The sequence below is a fragment of the Ursus maritimus genome, unplaced genomic scaffold (genome assembly GCF_017311325.1).
Source record: "Ursus maritimus isolate PB19 unplaced genomic scaffold, ASM1731132v1 scaffold_4, whole genome shotgun sequence".
NCBI classification, from domain to species: Eukaryota; Metazoa; Chordata; class Mammalia; order Carnivora; family Ursidae; genus Ursus; species Ursus maritimus.
In genome coordinates this window covers 2,484,829-2,498,996 of record NW_024426552.1, presented here as the reverse complement: position 1 = coordinate 2,498,996, position 14,168 = coordinate 2,484,829, and the positions used below count along the sequence as shown (strand labels likewise).

The 14,168-nt window shown below is 56.0% G+C and overlaps 1 protein-coding gene across 1 annotated transcript in view; it reads left to right on the top strand.

Moving 5' to 3' along the window:
* Nucleotides 1-6,635: 6,635 nt before the first annotated feature.
* The window catches only part of AGPAT3 (1-acylglycerol-3-phosphate O-acyltransferase 3), a 91,383-nt gene continuing 83,850 nt past the window's right edge, over nt 6,636-14,168 (top strand). Inside the window, exon 1 of the mRNA XM_040621851.1 lies at nt 6,636-6,755. The gene's annotated coding sequence lies outside the window, so the exon portion shown is untranslated. The remainder of the gene's footprint in view (nt 6,756-14,168) is intronic.

The following is a 14,168-nucleotide window of genomic DNA, read 5'->3' as shown; positions in this document are numbered from 1 at the left end:
CTCCGTCGTCGTCCCTGTCGTTACCATCTCTCTACTCCCGGCCCCGGTTCTGATGCTCTGGGTCGGCAGGTCTGACACTCTCGCTGTTGAGGACGATCCCTGGACAGTTGTTCCTTTTGCTGTTGTTTCTCTTTCCTGCCAGATCCCAGGTTCCCTTTAGATCTTGTTCCCCAAAGGGGGAAGTCCCCGCTGAGCCCTGGCTGAGGTGGGTGGCAGGGACAGAGGGAACAGAGCAGAGCCACTCACTGACCCAGCCGACCGGCATCTCTGTTCCCCACGTGAGCCCGCTCCCCCTTCTCCGACAGCGTGCCGTTGCAGCCCCCCTGCCCGCACCCTTGACCCAATAAGACTTATAGGACTTTGAAATGCTTTTCAGCGTTACATAAGTAATACATGTTGATTGCAAAAAATAAACATAATGAGAGAGACAGAATATGTATGTATGGGCCAAGTGTTTAGGGGCTGTCACCCCCAAATTCTTGTTAAGTCTAGCATTCAACCTGTGTTAAGTGTACTGTATTTGGAGAGGGGGTCTTTAAGGAGGTCACAGTAGGTGGCCCTACTGTAGCAGGACTGGTGTCCTTACAAGAAGAGGAGATGAGGACAGACATGCTCAGGGGATGACCACGTGAGGACACGGGAGGACACGGGAGAAAGTGGCATCCACACGTCCAGGGAAGAGGCGTCAGCAGGAGCCAACGCTGCCCACACCGTGAGCTTGGGCTTCGAGCCTCCAGATGAGAGGGGAACTGCAGTTTGAGCCGTGCACGCTGTGGGGTTTTGTTACTGTGGCTCGCAGACCAACACACCGCGTACGGTGAAGAGACCGCTTGTCCCTGGGGCCCTCCAGCGTTTCCAGGTTGCCCTCGGTGGCAGAGCCTCGGACAGTGCCCAGGAGCTGGGGGGCAGCGGGGCCGGGTGGGGCGCTGTTCTCACGAAGCGCCCGGGCCTGGGCCCTGTTAGGGTCCCAGGGTGGAAACAAGCAGCCGAGGTCAGACAGCAACAAGAGCCATGAGGACACTGAGGGTGCTGCTGGGGAGACTGGGAGTTGGCAGGGCGGTGGGGCGGGGAAGGGCCCCTGGGAGGCCACCTGGCTGCTGAGGCACCAGGACAGGGATGTCAGAAACCTCTAGCACGGCTTCTCCACCTGCCTTCACCTGGTCCTCCCAGAAACCTCGTGGGGCAGGTGGGGCGGCGCCATTACGCCCCTTGGACCATACGGGGAACTGAGGCACAGAACAGCAAGATGATCAGCTCAGCCAGGCGAGAACCCCGTCCCCCCACCAAACCAGCCCTGCAACAGCAAGTCCAGGGGTCCTTCCTTCCGGGATGACCACTCCCACCAGTTCCGGGTCCACACAATAGAAGTCATTCTATCTCACAGGGCGGAGGGCACCCGCCAGCCTGGCCTCCACCCCCAAGCCCTGCCCAGCCCTGAGGAAAGGGAGCGTGCACACTCACTTCGTATGGACACCATTCCCATCCATAGCCCGTCCTGGCAAAAGAATGCACTTCTTTTGTGGGTCATGACGTGACCCTCACGTCCCTCCTCCTCTACATGTCCCCAGGAAGTGACAGTGAGCTTGCTCTTAATGCCCCGCTGGTGTGCAGGCTGGGTCCTTCCGGCGGCCAGCAAAGCGCGGTCCAAGGGCACGTCTCCATGCCTCTTTTTCCAGAAACAACTCTTATTCTGTTATTCCGAGTATTTGGGTTTTAGAGTATTTTATTCCCCATCACATCGTGTCACCATCTGTGTCAGTGCCTAAGGCAGGTAATAACCTCCCCCCAAAACTCTGGGGGTTCTCCTCCCCTTCATGCTAAGACACTGGGTTGTTTCTTCTGGGAGGATTTCCTGGAGCCCACCGACAACAGTACTGATGAGTCCCTTTCCTACTTCTCAGGAGTGGGACGGCACGGTAGGTCTGTGAGCTGGGCTCGGGCTCTCCCGCATGCAGCAGAAATGCCGAATTTGAACAGGTGAACTTGTAGAAATAGCATGTGTTTTTTTTTTTTGAATGCCAGAGAACAATCTGAAAGCTGATTTGGTGCAAAGAAAAAAATTGCAGTTTTTGTGAGTCTGGGTGGGGTGTGGGAGGGAGGGAGAGCTTCCTCTGAGCGATCACACTTACGGTGTGTTTCCTGCCCACCCACCCTGTGGACAGCCAGCCCAGGGCAGAGGCTCCTGCCTTTATGAGGAGCCCGGAGCACATGACTGATTTAGGGACCTGGGGGCCTTCAGGTCAGGACCCGCACGTGCACAGAATGCCCACCCGTGCCTGCAGGGCTGGCCACAGCCCCAGGAAGTGCCCTGGTCAGGCAGCATTTCTAATGGGGGGGGGGCGAGGCCTCTTTGGCAGTGTCTGTGTCACGTGGGGCCTCAAGGCAGAACACAAGCAGTGGGGTTTAGGGCATAAGGGGCTTGAGGGAGTGAGGATGCCTGCAAAACATAAAGGGGGGCAGGACTGGGCAGGCAGAGTCTCAGACCTTGAGGCAGCTGCCCAAGGCTTGGAGCTCAGATTGCCTGTTGGAGGTGCCAGGCCCTGAGCAGACGCGGTTCCCCACCCGCTCCGATGTGCTGGGCTGTGCAGGGAGGGGCCTCACAGCCTGGTTCTGCTCCCCTGTCTTTGCTCCCTGCCCTCCCTCTGGCTCAGCTGCCGTCCTCCTCTACCCCTGACTCTACCCAGGGACTCACTAAGGGATGCTGAGGACAGTCCACCGCTATCAGCTGGGTGGCTCTCGTCAAAACAGGTCCCGCGCTCAGGTCACAGGCCCTCTATCCCCACCGTTCGGCCGCTGCATCCAGAAGTTACTTTTATCCTCACGTGGCGGGGTGGGGCACCCACCTGCATAGCTAGTATGAGTCCGGATGCAAACCCAGTGCTTTATCCCTGCACAGGGGACTCCCCACGTGTGGACGTTTGCCCGAGGTCTGTCCTCAGCAGGGCGCTGGCTTCACCCACTCCCGTGACCTTGACTTTGACCTCCAGGTGGCTTAGGCCTTGTGTTCTCCACCAGCATGTGCCCTTACCGTCTTATGTGACTCAGGACCTGCTGGCTGAACACGTCTCTCAATACCACCTCGGGACAGGGTGCTAGTGTGTCCTGAGCCGTGAAAAATCCCTTTTAGAGTTTTTACCCCTAGAGAGCCCATTTCTAAAATAATTTGTCTCCTGCGGGGCTCTGTTGGTTAAGCGTCTGACTCCAGATCCCAGCTCAGGTCTTGATCTTGAGGTCGTGAGTTCAAGCCCCGTGTTGGGCTCCAAGCTCAGCATGGAGCCCACTTAGAATACTAATAATAGCGCTACTACTACTACTACCAGTCATTTGTCTCCTGAAAACCTTGCACCTGTAACCATTGTTTTCCTGCTATGTATTAATTAAAAACATGTAACATCTGTCCATTTGAGGCCAGGGCTAACCTGCTGGAGTTAATTTCTAGGAAAGTTATTATCTTCAGTTTTGGTAAATTTCTACATCTTGGGTAAATATAAACTTTAGACTTCTTTTTTTTTATTTATTTTTTTTATTTTTTATTTTTTTTTAAAGATTTTATTTTTTATTTATGTGACAGAGAGACAGCCAGCGAGAGAGGGAACACAGCAGGGGAGTGGGAGAGGAAGAAGCAGGCTCCCAGCCGAGGAGCCCGATGTGGGACTCGATCTCAGGACCCTGGGGTCATGACCTGAGCCGAAGGCAGACACTTAACGACTGAGCCACCCAGGCACCCCTAAACTTTAGACTTTTAGAAAGGCCTGAGTTAGCCCTACGGCCATGGCTCTCTTGGCACACTCCTGGGAATCAGGGAAGTCTGGGGGTGGGAACCTTGTTTTATAGGAAAGGGAACGAAGACCCAAATGGGTCATGTCCCTGACCAAGATCACAGGCTAAGCTCCCAGCCTTGGGTCTCAGTTCCCCAGGAGGGACAACAACCTGACGTCCGTGTCCAGCTGCTCCGGGAAGCCTTCCTCAGTCCAGACCCACCTGGCGCCCACCCATACTGGCATCCGTGCCCTCGAGCAGGCCTTGGGTAGGGCTTGACCGGGGAAGTTCTCCAATGAGACAGAATCTCCAAACTGGAAAGACTGCTTCTAGGTTTGGAGGTAGGTAGCTGTCTGCCCTTTGATCTTAGGACCACCTCCAGGCTCTGGTTTACTTACCTGTGAAATGGGATCAAGCAAGTTGGTTTGAGATTTAGAGCAAATAATGAATGGGGAGTCCTGTCTCAGGACCTCCCTCACACTCGTGGAGGGCACTCAGATACCCTTCCCTTCTCAGTCATGCAGAAAGCCCTTCTCTGCCAATGTGCGCCAACTAACACTCCGGGTAGGGCTTGTCCTTGCCTCATTTTCCTGTAGGCGGCTGGGGACCCAAGTGTCTCTCCCAGCCCAGAAACCGTCGTGTCCAGGGCCCTGTGGAGTCCCGCACTGCGGCTGAGTCAGGGTCTCAGCCAGGCTCTGCCGCTCCGTGGCCTGCTGCATACGCGTGGCTGAGACGCGGAGCTTCGCCGGGCCTCCGTCTCTCCAAATGTGCTGTGGTGCCCACCTCGGGGCTGTGTTTTGATAAGTAGGTGAAATCATGCACGCATATAATAAACTCAGTAATCTGAGTGAGAACCCTGTTTCCCATCCGTCTGAGTGCGTGCTCTGCACAGGGCCCAGTAAGTAGTTAAGGGCTGGTTGGCTGACTTCCAAGTTCTGTTTAAATGTTTACTCTGCTTTTCCAGATGCAAATTCCTGCTAGCTTAGGTCTGAATGATCATAGATTCTATCTGAATATAGATTAGATTACAATGGTGATGCTTTACTCTTTTGAGACAGATACAGTATTTTGAGCTGATCTAAAAGTTCAAAGTAACTATTAAGTGGCCATCAAGTGTCTAAACGGTGAGGTACATTTAGTTTTTTTAAAAGTATTTATAAAACGTGTGCACACGATAAATTTAAACATTACTACCTAGTAACAATAAAGTTGTCTTACTTCTGTCCAGCTGATAAGTCTCAGATAACAGTCTCACATTTATCCTTCCAGAAGTTTTCTGGATGTATAGATGCATATACTGCTTTCCAATACAGGAAAGGGATCCTTGTATACACATCGCCCTGTATCTTCACTCTCTCTCTTTTTTAATTTAACAAATGTTGGAGATTATGTAATATCAGCATATGTAGAATTACCACATTAACTTTTTAGTGTTCTAAATTAAAAATATTACTAAATGAATATGCTGGTGTTTATTGAACCAGGTGTCTATGGGTCGTTTTCAGGTTTTTGTTAATTATATGCTGTAAGTCAGAACATCCTTCTATGCACATCTGCAGGTGCCTGTGGGAATTTACCTGTAGGACAAGACAACTAGAAGACGCAGTGTGGGCTCCAAGGTTTTACGAGTAATACATTTCCACCAACACTGCAAACCATAACTTCTTTTTCAAGAATAAGGGAGTTGTGAGTAGAACAGGTGCATGTATGTGTATTTTATTTTATTTTAGTCCAAGTGTTTTCTGAAATAATGGGAGGAGGTTTAAAATAAGACACAGCTGACTGTAACAGCGCCTGGTATTTTAAATAGTTTTCCAGTGAAACCAGTCCAAGTTCAGGAGTCCAGCTTCATCTGAGGACCTGAACAGGCGGCGGGTCAGGCGAAGTACCGACTGGAGAAAACAGAGTGGAGATGACCCTCCGCCTGGCTGCCCTCCCTGGGGCGGTTTCCAGGCTCGGCCACCAGCAGGTGCTCCGTGGGGGAACTCAGGCAACCCTGTCCAGCTCGGACGCTCTTCAGGCAAGAGGGGACAGCGGTCAGTGACCCGGGAGCCGGGGTACACTAGCGAGGCCGGGTCGAGGCTACCACCCCCCCCCCAGTTCCGGGGGGTCCTTCCTCCAGGGTCAAATCGATACAATGTTGCCAGCCTGGTGCCAACTATAAATAAGTCAAAGGGCGCTGCACGTGGTTCCGAAATCTGTCCTCCCGCAGAACCACGGCTCCCAGGACTGTCCCCACTGTGACGCGCGCACCGATCCACCCCCCACCCCGCGGCGGCCGTACCCGCCTGTAGGCCTGTAGTGACCCAGGCTAGGGGAGGAGCTCACGCCCGGAAACAAGCGGGGGTGGGGGGACCCCAGGGAGATGGGGGGCTCGCGGGGTCGCCTGACCCGCGGTGCTGTCTCCCCGCCCCCCACATACTGTGCCCCCCGCCTGGTCCCCTCCCTGCGTCAGTCCCGCCCCTTGATCGGCCTGGCTGGTCCCGCAACCCACGTGCCCAGCCGGCTCCGGTCCCCGCCCCGGATTCACACGCGTCCGTTCCCCCGACCTCTGCCAGGGCCCCTTCCCCGCCGGCGCCCCCCCTTGTACCCCCACCCTCCCCCGGCCAGGACCTCCCCACTGTCCCGCGTCCCCCCCACGTGTCCCCCGTCCCTCACGTGTCCATCTGAGCCCTCCCCGTGTGTCCCCCCGCCCCCCCCCGCGTACCCCCCCCCGCGTGTCCCCGCGTGTCCCCCCCGCGTGTCCCACCCCCTCCCCGCGCGCCGGCGGAACTGTGGGATCGCCGCGCACAGGAAGTGGCGGGGCGGCGCGGCCTAGGGCGGAGGGCGGCGGGCCGGGCGGGGCGGGATGGGGGCCGGGGGCGGCGGGCGCCGCACTCGCTGAGGCCCGACGTAGGGCCGGGCGCGCCCAGGGCCGGAGCGCAGCGGCCGGAGTGGCCGCGGAAGCGACGCCGAGGCCGCGGGCGCGCGCGACGAGCAGGTGGCGGCGGCTGCAGGTGAGCGGCGCGGCCCCCGCCGAGGTCGGACCCCCCTCCCGCCGCCCGAGGTCGGACCCCCCTCCCGCCGCCCGAGGTCGGACCCCCCTCCCGCCGCCCGAGGTCGTTCCCCCGGCCCCCGCCGCCTGAGGTCTCTCCTCTGCCCGAGGTTGGCCCACGCCCGAGGTCGGCCCCGGGCCCGCTGGCCCCGCGCCGCAGTGGGCCGGCTGCGCTCTGCCCGGCGCGGGGCCTGCGGGAGGACCGGGCGGGGGTACCGGGCGGGATGGGGGGGCTCGGGGTGGTCCGTGGGCCCGGGTCCTCCCCGCACCCCTGGCCTCCCCGGTGCCTTGTCCGGCCGAGGCCCAGGACACCTCCCCGTCCGCCCCCCTCAGGCCGCTGCAGCCTCCAGGGGTGGGGGCCGAGGGGTGGTGGAGAGGAGCGGGGAGCCACCGGGGGAGGGGGCGCCCCGGGAGGGGCTGGGCGGACCGAGATGAGCGAGAGCGCAACCCCCACCTCCCCGCGGACTTTGCTGGGGCACCTCTGCTCCCTCCGCGGACGCGACAAGGCCGCCTGCCTAGCTCGCGGGCGCTGAGGACCCGGGATCCGCACGGCGCCCCTGACCCCGCAAGCCGTGGCCCAGGCTTAGTTTCACTTTTTGCTCAATTGGAGGGGAGGGCTGCAGGTGGGGCTGCAAAGAGGGTGGCGTGTGCTGAGTTTTCAGATTTGACTTTGGCGTTTGGACCAAGGCCGACTGTGAATTTCCACCGTTCCAGTCAAGTGATGGGGTCAGTCAGTGATCCAAGAGCTATTTGGGGCCAGAGCCACCTTCACCCCCAGGGCCACCCCCAGGACCCTGGAAAGGAGGATTATTAGCAGTTAAAGCTACCTTGAAAAATTGTGCAGGCTTTTTTTTTTTTAACTTTGAGAGAAGTTCAGTGCAGTAGAGAAAATGCTTTTATACATGGCTTCCTGGGCCTTTTTTTTTTTTTTTTAAAGCACAATATGAACAGTCTTGTGGAAGGGAATTCTTAAGCAGGTAGGTTCCTTTTTGTAGGAAATATGATCTCAACAGAAGGAAAAATGAGGACCGCTGGCCTTCAGAGTCTGGGATGGGAAGCAGCCGCCCATCCGAGAAGTGACAGTCATCCCGGGGAGCCCAAGTCCACCACTGGTGTGCTCATGCTGGTGGGGCCGGGTGTGGGGGCTACACCCGGAACCCCCCTGCCCCCCATGCTCCAGGTTACAGCTCTGCAGGCTGGTGACAGTCACTTAGGGGTTACTAGTCCGCGCTTCTCTGCTAAAACGGTTCGTAAGGGGTCTCAGTCAGATTCTGAACATTCTCTAATTTGATCACTTCCTTGCTGCCCCCTCCCCCTTTTCTAGACTACCCCCCCATCCCCTTCAAAGTTTTAGAATTAGCCTGTTACGGCTCACTTCTGTATCCATTACTCAGTCACCCTTAGGGATCTCCATGATTACATTGTTTAAAAGAGAGGCTACATAGGATTGATGGTCAGGATGGGAAGGGCCTCTTCTTGGCCCTGGAAGGTATAGTCGCCTTACTGTGTCAAACCAAATGTCATGTGTATGCATAGTAGCCGTGCTCAGCCGGAGCTCACTGTTCACGCGCCTGGGTGGCCCCACCTGGGGAATCTCTACCAAGAGGTCTGGGTCTTTGCAGTAAGCTGAGGCGTGTGTGGGAGCAGGGGGGGAGGCAGGCTTGTGAGACGGTCAGGGAAGGTGCATGAGGGATGCTTCAGCCGCCTCCAGGGAGGGTGCCCTCGGCCCTGGGCTGGCCCACGTGGCAGGCTCAGCGCCGGCCTGAGTGCTCCCTGGCCCAAACGCAAGTCTGTGGGCCAGCGCCGGGAGCAAACAAAGCAGTTGTTTTATTTAGAAAGGTAGAAAGATCACCAAGGTGATCTGGGCTGTCCATTTTTACTCCTGCTTCCCACGTTAACTGAGATCACCCTGATATGTAGCCTGTGGCCTGTGTGCTCCCTCCAGCCTTGGAAAAGAGCGGTCTGCAAGAACAGAGTTCTCGTTACCTGCTGAAGGCTAGGTCACAGATCAGCATGGTCAGATTTAAACTAAGATCCATGGGCCCCCATCTTCTGAGACCCCACCATCTGTTGAAAGTCCATGCATTTTCATCTGGGGTCAAATCAGAGGTAGGAGGGAAATATTGAAATCCTTGTAAACAGGGAAAATGAAAACAGAAGTTGTGTTGACAAGAGCCAAATTTACTGGGTTTTTTGAAGGGGGAGAGTCTGGTTAACTTGTCCAATCACATTTTATCCCTGAAGTGCACACCTTCTGTTGACTTTCAGCCTGACTTAACATGGGAGACAGGAGAGGGCACACTTGCGGTGTAGACCAGGTGCCCTCACTGCCAGCAGCAGCCCCCCATCACCGTCAAAATCTGGCAAAAGCAGTAGCTTCCGCCTCCAGCCCTTTCTTTCATCCCTGGCCTTGTCAGAACTCAAACAGTTTACTGGTAGAAGTTGTGGCTGATTGATATTTACAGAGCAAAGGACATGAGTGGCTACATTTGTCCGTTTCCTTTTAAATGATTTGTATAAGGTAAGATCTTTAGTTACTCAGTCTTACTGAGAAATTGAGGTTACAGTAAGGTTGGACTGAATTTTGTAAAGCAATTGCTCAGAAATTTCACGGATTTTACTTTTGGTTAACCAAAGAATGTCTGAGGCTTTAAATGAGTTGTTTCAAGTTGTAAAGCAAGATGTCTGTGACTTACTCTGTCCTTCCTAAAACTACCTTGTAATGACCTTAACATTAATCGCAAATTACTAATTTCAGAATCCTGCATTTTAGGCAAACGCATTAGTGCTTCGTGCTTGGATAGCCTTCCTTTCGGTTATTAGAAGAATTTGCCACGTTTGGATTATCTTTGTGGACTGCAGTGTGAGAGCGTGTAATCTTGGGAGGGCATCTGTGCGATCATTAGGGAGGTGGCGGGTGGGGTGGGGGGAGGCCGGCCTCCGCTCTCACTGCAGGCTGGAGTCTCACTGGCCATGGACGCTGTGGTCTGACCGCTGTCCCTTCCCGAGTGTAGCTGGGAAAGGGTCGCAGGTAAGGTACATCTTTGCTGCTGGTGCTGGCAGACCGAGACGTGACAGGCGGCCTTCTTGCACAGGGCTCAGAACCGAGGCTGGGCGCGCGGTGGGAGCAGTGTGCCAGCAGCCGAGAGGCCTGTCCCCAGGCGACTCGGGGAGGCCGTGCATTATTAATGTGGATCTTCTGGATACCTTTCTGAAAGTGGGTGGGGAGTGAAATTGGTACGTGATGAATTCTACCGCGAGCAGTAGTAAAAAGCTGTATGCTGCTAGGAAGTACCTTCAGCTGGGTGTCTTTCCCCGATGGTGGGAAACTAGTGGGGGAGCTCCGCTCTGGAGCCCTTTTCCTCTTCACGTTGTTGGCTGACCTGAAGACTTTATGAGCATATGCCGACACTAAAAGTGTCCCCTGCCTGGTCACCGAGGCTTTGCATATTGTCCCGTGACAGCAGCTACGACAACGACCTCTGTGAGGTGTCTCACGTGCACATTATGTTGTTTGATTCTTGGAAAAGCCCTGTGAGCACAGTGTCCTTGCCCCATTACACGAATGGAGAAACTGAGCGGGGAGGGCCTGGTGGGATTGCTCAGCTAGCAGATGGTGACTCTAGACATGAAAGGTTTTCTTGAATCCAAAGCACTTTGATGTTCAGAAAACTCAATGTATGAAAAATCTTCATTTTTGAAACTAAGTGGTTGGCTTCATGTAAGTAGTCATTTAAAAACTTTTTACTTCTAGAAGGCTATACTCAGTGAACTGGGGATCAGAAGTCCCCATCTGAGATGGTGGAAACAGATACATGCTAGATATGATGTTGCACTGGGGAAAGTCAGGTTATGCAAACTCACGTGTGTGTGTGCTCGGCTGCCTTGTGCGCCTGGTGGGAGCGAGATGCAGGGCTGTCCTGGGGACGAGCATAAGGGGTGCACCAGTGGTTGGTCTGGCGCTCCACGGACTGGTTTCTACTGGAGACCACTGTCCAAGTCTAACTGGAGCCATTGAATGAATGTGCTTTTCATTAGGAGTCTGTCGACTGGTGTACCTTGCAAAATAAGGCCTAATAGCATTTTTGCCAAAACGAGCCAGAAGTCAGTTCTTAAATGGAGAGTGTGTAGGTCTGGGTGATGAAGGAAGTAGGTGCCAAAAAGAGAGGTACAGGAGGTTTTCTGGGAGAGGCTATGGAGGCTGAGGGGCACTGGGGCTCTGGGGGACCCTGGGGCCACCGTGCTGGCCTGACACTGTGAGAGGAGACGGGGATGCTGGAGGGCTGGGGAGGGAGAACCTCTCATGCAGCCCTGAGAAAGTCTCAGCTGGGGGGGCTCCGGCTGGGACTGCCCCCACCCTGGGAGCCCGGCGCCCCTCAGACCCAGCTGTGTGTGGAGGGCACATTGCCGCTGCGCGGCCGGTTCTCTCTCCCTCTAGGGCTGTCTGAGTGTCCAAGCCCCGTGACCGCCTCACAGACAGCGTTTAGTGACTTCCACAAAAGTGGAAGGACGTGGCGAAAATAATCTTCCAGTGTTAATAATTGCGTGGCATGAGTAATGTTTTGGTTTTGTTTTAGAAAAAGCCCTGAGGTCATGGCAGGTCTTTGCCGGACCCGGTGGTGAGCTGGTAGCGGACAGCAAAGTGGCTGGTGCTAGGAAGGAACCAGGGACTTCCAGGGTCGTGGAGTTCAGAGCGCACACGTTAGCACACGTTAGCGGTTGTTTTCAGTTGTGTGAGTCGAGGTGTGTGTCGCTATAACCTGGGTTCTGGATGTGTTAGAAAACGCAGTGGCGGCCCGCAGGTCACCCCTGGCTCCGGGCTTGTGCGCTGCTTTCCCGGAGCTCCAGCTGCTTTGTGCTCTTCGCTTCCTTTCTTTCCAGTGTAGGGAGTTATTGGGTACGCGCGTTTCTTTTTTGGTAAATAAAACTACATAAAAGTTGTGAACACAAATTCTAACAGAGACCAGGCAGGAAGGGGAGCCTGGGGAAATGTAGGTGTGAGACAGGCGGACGGCTACGTGGACAGAAGTGATGGCCAAGGCCTCTTCTCTCATGTGTGCTCGCAGGACCCCCAGCACCGATCCCCAGCCAGCATGACCCCAACACGGACCCCCAGACACTCACCCCCAGCACTGAGCCCCAGCACTGAGCCCTCACCCCCAGCACTGACCCTCTAGCACTGAGCCCTCACCCCTAACACTGACCCCCAGCACTGAGCATTGACCCCCAGCACTGACCTCCAGCACTGAGCATTGACCCCCAGCACTGACTTCCAGCACTGAGCCCTCACCCCTAACACTGACCCTCAGCACTGAGCATTGACCCCCAGCACTGACCTCCAGCACTGAGCATTGAGCCCCAGCACTGACCTCCAGCACTGAGCCCTCACCCCTAACACTGACCCCCAGCACTGAGCATTGACCCCCAGCACTGACCTCCAGCACTGAGCATTGAGCCCCAGCACTGACCTCCAGCACTGAGCCCTCACCCCTAACACTGACCCCCAGCACTGAGCATTGACCCCCAGCACTGACCCCCAGCACTGAGCATTGACCCCCAGCACTGACCCCCAGCACTGAGCCCTCACCCCTAACACTGACCCCCAGCACTGAGCCCTCACCCCCTGCGCTGACCCCCAGCACTGAGCACTGACCCTTGGCCACTGAACCCCAGCCAGCGTGACCCCCAGCCGACATGGCCAGGTCGGTGCATGACTAGAGGAAGTAGATCTTTGGTCCCCGAGGACAAGGCAGAAATCTGGGTTTTTGTATGCAGTTATTTATTTGCAACAAACTGTAGACCAAATAAAAAATGTTGCTGCCCGAATTCAGCCTATAGGTTACAATTTTTACAACATCTAGTCTACAACATTTGTTTAATTTTTGAAATAAAGTAACTGAGCTAACGAGGACAAAATCCACGAGAAGCAAAAACGTGGATGATGGAAATCTAAGGTCTCGCGTGCGGATGAAAACCGAAAATGTCCGTCCGTCTCAAGCACGGCTGCTGGGAGCAGGGTGGGGGTTCTATGACGGCGCGTGGAGGGGAAGAGAAGGTGGCACCAAGAGTCCGTGTCCGGCAGGGAATGGGAGCCCCACGTGTCTCCATGTGCTTGCAGGAGGCCCTCCTCAAGTCTGCGAAAAATGTTTACAAACTGTGCCTGAATGCTGGCGGGACAGCACCCCTAATTCCGACCCGTGTCCTTGGACCCCCCTCGGGTGCTGGCGTGCTGCAGGTGCAGCCACGGGGGGCGGGGCAGGGGCGAGGCTCGGGCACGGGAGTGCGCCTGGCAGCCCCGCCGGTCCTCAGACGCGGGTCCCACGCTGCACAACCACCAGCCGCCGGACGGGGGGTCCACGTGCTGGCGAGCACTTGACACTGCCGTCAGTTCTCGCAAGTGGAATGGACGCGACACGCGCTGTCTAGCTGTGTCCTTGGTTTGCACTGCCTGCCTGATGCTGCTGAGCACCTCCCTGCACGGCCGGGCCACGCGTGTTCCCGCACTGAATGCCTTCATGGGCTGTCCTTCCCTGCGGTTCCGTGCCACCGTTTCCTGTGTGCCATCACGTGTGTGCCTCGGGCCTCCTCCCAGCTGCGGCCTGTCTTCTTTATTCTGATGAATCAAAAGGCCTCATTTCCTGTGGATTCATCCATCTTCCCTTTTCTGGGTGATGCCTTTTGCATGTGGCGAGGAGCCCTGCCCCGCCCTGGGGGGACTCCTGTGCGCTCCGCATTCTCTTGTGGGGGTTCTCAGGTTTGCCTCCCACCCGGAGGCCCCTCATCCCTCTGGAGCCGACTCCGTGCGTGGCAAGAAGTGGGGGGCCCCGTGCTCTCCTGTCCCCATGGGAGCGCCCCTCGTCCACAGCAGTCCTCAGCACGGCCCTCTCCCCCGGCCCAGCTGGTGGCACTGCGGCCACGTGTCCGGGCGCCCTCTGTGTGGTTCTCTGTCCGTCTGGTCCGTGTGTCCGTGCTCATCCTTCCTGCGGGGTCTCAGGAGCCCCCGGCCATTCCTGCTCTTGGCTTCTGTCTGTTAGGAGTTAAAGTCGGCTTCTGAAGTCTCATGAAAAACTGTCAGCACTTTGACTGAAAGGGCACGGACCGTGTAGATCGACTGGGGGACGTTTTCGCCGTCACGGGCCGGTCCTCCTGCGTGAACACGGCCTGTGTGTCGTTAATGTGGACCGTCCGTGGCTCCCCGTGCGGCCCCTCGTTCCTCAGCCTGCCTCGCAGTCCGCACTTAGTTTACTCCCAGGGGCCCTGATGACTTCTCTTGCTTTTCTAAGCAGCATTTCTAAATTTTGTTTTTTATTAACATTTTTTTCTAAGTCCTAAAAAGGACTTAGGTGTTGAGCAGAAGTGCGTTTGATTTTGGGTA